Raw genomic sequence first — 6,545 nt, 5'->3', positions numbered from 1 at the left:
CAGACAGATTTTATACCTGAGATTTACATCAACTATTTTATACAGAGATTTGGAGCATTCTTTAAGAAGGAATCTTTCCAGAATAGTTATGGACATAAAAAAGGCAGGAAAGAAATGTGATGGGCCGTAAAATAAATGGCTTTGAGGTTTATTTCAACACTGTCTATTTCTGTCAGCCAAAATCCAAAAATAATCCGCTTTTCTTTGATGTAATCAACTTACATTTTTGAAAATATGTAGATTCTTATAAATCTCCATGAAATAAATTCATATATATGGAAATTCTTCTGAAATCTCAATAAGATACCATAAAAAATATAAAAGGACACAAACAGAAATAGATATAAAGATGTAAGAATATATGAAATTTTAATCATCTTGTGATAGAGCAACCCAAAAGATGGAAAGGGAGAAAGAATAGGATGGAGATGGTGGTGCAGACAGAAAGACACAGAGAAGCCTAAAATAATGATCCCAAGGCATTAGCAACTAGAATTTCATAGCTTCTCAAAAATGAAGACTTAATTCCTTCATGTGAATAACAGACTAAACTTACTGGTGGGAATTGATATAAAGCATAGTTCATGTTTTCAGTAGAAAATTAAGTTTTTAAAAGAAAGTGGAAATCAAAACACTTTATGAACTGAGCATTAAAACAGACTTGTCGAGATTAAAAATTTGATTTTTTTTTGTTTTGTATTTCATGTAGTTTTGATAGAAAACAAAAGTCTTTCAGTTGTTTAAATACTGATCTGCATGTTCAGTGCTGGAAAACAAATTTAAGTAATTATTCACATTAAGTAAAATTCTATTTAGACCAAAATAAATACATATTAACTTTGACCAATCCTTTCCCCTTAGCATAAGATGAAGAGTATAGAGGATTTTTTAAATTTGCAATTATCATCTATATAATCCCTTCACTGTTTTAATATTTCAAACATGAAGATATATGACATCTCATATACTACTTTGAATAAGCAACTTTCAATACACTATTTTCATCACCACCAGGTTTGTTTTGTGTTGGTCATCAATTGGTGGACATTCAGCCTGGACTTAAAAGTGGTTTGTATACTAAGTAAAAAGCCATTGGAGAAAACTACTTTCTTATTTGAAACCAAATTTACTCGGCATTATAAGAACCCAGTTCTCCCACCATAGCAAGTCCTGGATATACCATCACTCAGGAAAAGCAAGATTCAAATATAAAATCACTTCTCATGATGATGATAGAAGATTTTAATAAGGACATCAATAACTTCCTTTAAAAATTAGGAGAACTCAGGTAAACAGGTAGAAGCCCTTAAAGAGGAAACACAAAAATCCCTTAAAGAATAACAAGAAAACCAAATAGGTGAAGGAATTAAACAACACCATACAAAATCGAAAAATGGAAATAGAAACACTAAAGAAAGCAAAAGGAAGACAACCCTGGAGTTAGAAAACCTAGGAAAGAGATCAGGAGTCATAGATGCAGGTATCACCAACAGAATACAAGAGATTGAAGAGAGAATCTCAGGTGCAGAAGATACCATAGAAAACATTGACACAAAAGACAAAAAAAAAATGAAAAAAGCAAAAAGCTCCTAACACAAAACATGCAGGAAATCCAGGAGACAATAAGAAGATGAAACCTAAGGATAATAGGTATAGAAGAGAGCAAAGATTCCCAACTTAAATGACCAGTAAATATCTTCAACAAAATTATAAAAAACTTTTCTAACCTAAAGAAAGAGATGTCCATAAACATACAAGAAGCCTACAGAACACCACATAGACTGGACCAGAAAAGAAATTCCTCCCATCACATAATAGTCAAAACAGAACACCCACAAAACAAAGAAAGAATATTAAAAACAGTAAGGGAAAAAGGTCAAATAATATACAAAAGCAGACCTATCAGAATTACAACAAACTTCTCACCAGAGACTATAATAGCTAGAAGATCCTGGGCAGATTTCATACAGACCCTAAAGTGGGGGTGGGGGGGGGAACCAAATACTGGCTCAGCCTACTATTCCCAGTAAAACACTCAATTATTATAGATGGAGAAACCAAGATATTCCATGACAAAACTAAATTTACACAATATCTTTCCACAAATCCAACCCTACAAAGGATAATAGATGGAAAACTCCAACACAAGAAGGGAAACTACACCCTAGAAAAAGCAAGAAAGTAATCTTCTATCAACAAACTCAAAAGAAGATAGAATAATTCCACCCCTAACAACAGAAAACAGGAAGCTACAATCACTTTTACTTAAAATCTTTTAACAGCAATGGACTCAATTCCACAATAAAAAGACATAGACTAATAGACTGAATACATAAACATGACCCAGCATTTTGGTGCATATAAGAAACCTACCTCAGTGACAAAGACAGATGCTACATCAGAGTGAAAGGCTGGAAAATTTTTTCCAAGCAAATGGTCCCAAGAAGCAAGCTGGAGTAGCCATTCTAGTATCTAATAAAATTGACTGTCAACCATAAGTTATCAAAAAGATGAGAAAGGACACTTCATACTTGTCAAAGTAACCATCTACCAAGATAAGCTCTTAATTCTGAACATCTATGTTCCAAATGCAAGGGCACCCACATTCATAAAAGAAACTTTACTAAAGCTCAAAGCACACAGTGTATCTCATACAATAATAGTGGGAGACTTCAGCACCCCGCTCTCAGCAATGGACAGATTATGGAAACAGAAACTAAACAGAGACACAGTGAAACTAACCGAAGTTATGAAACAAATTTAACAGATATCTATGGAACATTTCATTATAAAACAAAAGAATATACCTTCTTCTCAGCACCTCATGGTCCCTTCTCCAAAATTGACCATATAATTGGTCAAAAAGTAGGCCTCAACAGATACAAGAAGATTGAAATAATCCCATGCATCCTGTCAGATCACCATGGACTAAGGCTGGTCTTCAATAGCAACAAAGACAACAGAAAGCCCACATACACATGGAAACTGAACAGCGTTCTACTCCATGACAAGTTGGTCAAGGAAGAAATAAAGAAATTAACATAGGACTGTATTTCAGAGTAGTTTTCCTCTCTGAAAAAAATGAAATTGATACAATATAAGAAACATAAAACTAAATTTGAAAGCAGACCTTTAGAACAAAATAGTAAAATTACCCTCCTCTATTCCTCCTTCTCTCTTTCTAGATTTATTGAGAGCAAAATTGGAGGAAAAAAATAGAGTTTTTTCTTATGATCTTCTCATGCTTTTGACACTAAGCCTGGCTTTTGATAGATAAATATGGGTTCTCTAAAGTTACCTTGTTGCTGGAGAGAGGAGGAGTTAATTTCTTCATTATATATTTTTTTAATTATTCAATTTACATCAATTTTCCACCATGTCAACCCTTCCCACAATCCATCCCCATCTCCCTCACTTAACCTATGAGTGAGGGAGTCTCTCACTTCACTAGCACTTCAATTCTATGCAAGGCTAGGCATTTCACTCCCACTGAGGACAGAAAAGGCAGCCAAGCTAGAAGATGATATACACATGCAGGCAACAGCATTAAGATAGCCCCTCTTCCAGCTGTTTAGCAGCTACATGAAGACAAAGTTGCACACCCATTACATATTGTGAAGAGACCTAGATCCAGCTCATGTATGTTCTTCGGTTGGTGGTTCAATGTCTGAGAGCCCCAATGAGTATTGCTCTTGCTCCAATTCCTCACCAGCACTTGCTATCACTGGAATTTTTTATCTTAGCCATTCTCACTGATGTAAGATGCAATCTCAGAGTTATTTTGATTTGATTTTGCCTGATGACTAAGGACTTTGAACATTTCTTTAAGTGCTTCTTGGCCACTCAAGATTCCTCTGTTGAAAATTCTCCGTTTAGCTCTATGCTCCATTCAAATTGTGCTATTGGTAATTAACTTCATTATAAATTGTAGATACTAGGCCTCTGTCAGATGTACTATTGGTGAAGATCCTTTCCCAAGCCATAGGCTGCCATTTTGTGTTATCAACAGTACCCTTTGTCTTACAGAAGTTTAGCAGTTTGTTTTATTGTTGTTTTCATTTATAAGTATTGAAAGACATTTTATCACTTTTTATTGGCTATTTTTTATGTACATTTCAAATGTTATCCCCTTTCCCGGTTTCACCCTAGCAACCCCCTATCCCATCCACTCCTGCCTCCCTGCCCTCAAATTCCCCTATTCTGGGGCATCATTGAGCCTTCACAGGACCAAGGGCCTCTCCTCCTATTGATGTCCTCCAAGGCCATGCTCTGCTACATACAGGACTGGAGCCATGGGTCTCTCAAGGTGTACTCCTTGGTTGGTGGGTTAGTCTCAGGGAGTTCTGGTTGGATGATATAGAATATCCTATGGGGTTGAAAACCCTTTCATCTCTTTCAGTCCTTTCTCTAACTCCTACATTGGGGACCCCATGCTCAGTCCAATGGTTGGCTGCGAGAATCTGCCTCTGTCAGTCTGGCAGAGCCTCTCAGGAGACAGCTGTATCAGGCTTCTGTCAGCATGCACTTATAGTCATTCACAATAGTGTCTGGGTTTGGTGACTGTATATGGGATGGATCCCAGGTTTATCAGTCTCTGGATGTCTTTTCCTTCAGTCTCTGCTCCACACATTGTCTCTGAATTTCCTCCCGTGATTATTTTGTTCTCCTTTCTAAGAAGGACTGAAGTACCCACACTTTGATCTTCCTTCTTGAGCTTCAAGTGGTCTGTGAATTGTATCTTAGGTATTCCGAGCATTTTGGGCTAATATCCACTCACGAGTGAATGCAAAACATGTGTGTTCTTTTGTGATTGGGTTATCTCACTCAGGATGATATTTTCTAGTTCTATCAATTTGCCTAACAATTTCATGAAATCATTGTTTTTAATACCTGAATAGTATGCCACTGTGTAAATGTACCACATTTTCTGTGCCCATTTCTCTGCTGAGGGACATCTGGATTGTTTCTAGCTTCTGGCTATTATAAATAAGACTGCTATTAACATGTGTCCTTGTTGTATGTTGAAGCATCTTTTGGGTATATGCCCAGGAATGGTATAGCTGGGTCCTCATGTAGCATTATTTCTAATTTTCTGAGAAACTGTCAGACTGATTCCCAGTGTGGTTGTAGCAATTTGCAATGCCACCAGCAATGGAGGAGTGTTCCTCTTTCTCCACATCCTAATCAACACCTGCTGTCACCTGAGTTTTTGATCTTAGCCAGTCTGACTGGTGTGAGTTGGAATCTCAGGCTCATTTTGACTTGAATTCCCCTGATGACTAAGAATGTTGAATATTTCTTCAGGTGCTTCCTGGCCATTTGAGATTCCTCAGTTGAGAATTCTTTGTTGAGCTCTGGACCCCATTTTTTGATTATTTGTTTCTGTGGAGTCTAACTTCTTTAGTTCTTTATATATACTAGATATTAGTCTACCATTACATGTAGTATTGGTAAAGATCTTTTCCCAATATGTAAGTTGTCATTTTTGTCCTGATGGCAAGGTCTTTGGCCTTACAAAGGCTTTTTAATTTTATTAGGTCCCATTTGTCAATTCTTGATCTTAGAGCATAAGCTACTGGTGTTCTGTTCAGGAAATTTTCCCCTCTGCCTATGTCTTTGAAGCTCTTTCTCAATTTCTCCTCTAATAGACTTAGTCTATCTGGTTTCATATGGAAGTCTTTGATATACTTGGACTTGAGCTTTTTACAAGGAGATAAGAATGGGACAATTTGCATTCTTCTACATGCTGATCCTCATGTAAGCTAGCACCATTTGTTGTATATGCTGTCTTTTTTCCAATGAATGGTCTTAGTTCCTTTGTCAAAGATCAAGTGACTCTAGGTATGTGGGTTCATTTCTGGGTCTTCAATTCTATTCCATTGATCTACCTGCCTGTCTCTGTACCAATACTATGCAGTTTTTATGACTATTGCTCTGTAGTAGACCTTGAGGTCAGGGATGGTGATTCCCCAGAAGTTCTCTTATTGTTGAGAATAGTTTTCACAATCCTGGTTTTGTTGTTGATGTTGTTGTTGTTGTTGTTCCAAATGAATTTGAGAATTTCTCTTTCTACCTCTGTGAAGAACTTAGTTGGAGTTTTGATGGGGATTTCATTGAATCTGTATATTACTTTTGGTAAGATGGCCATTTTTTCTTCTCTCTCTCTCTCTCTCTCTCTCTCTCTCTCTCTCAAAGAAAAGAAGCACCATCAACCTCACAGAGATAGTGAGGCTGGGTTCTTTGGTTCTTTTACTAAGCTTCAGGTAAACATAGAGTACTCAGTTCTTTGGAACAGAATGGACCAGCAGTGGGAGGTACCAATAAAGTTTGACAACAGAGGACCTGCTTTTGGACACTTCTAATTCAGAGGCACGATTGTTGAGATGTAAGTGCCCATGGAGAATGTCCTGTTTGGTTCTTGCCACCTCATCTTCCTCTTCAGAGAAAAATGCAGCTGCCCAGTGTCTGTCATGGAGAATCGGTGGGTGCACTGTGCTTGCATAATTCTTTAAGTATTTATTCTGGGGCCTCTCGTTATTCCTAGA

This window comes from Grammomys surdaster, unplaced genomic scaffold (assembly GCF_004785775.1).
Source record: "Grammomys surdaster isolate TR1022 unplaced genomic scaffold, NIH_TR_1.0 257, whole genome shotgun sequence".
In the NCBI taxonomy this organism is placed as follows: domain Eukaryota; kingdom Metazoa; phylum Chordata; class Mammalia; order Rodentia; family Muridae; genus Grammomys; species Grammomys surdaster.
The sequence above is the reverse complement of the archived record's forward strand: the minus strand, read 5'-3'. Positions refer to the sequence as shown.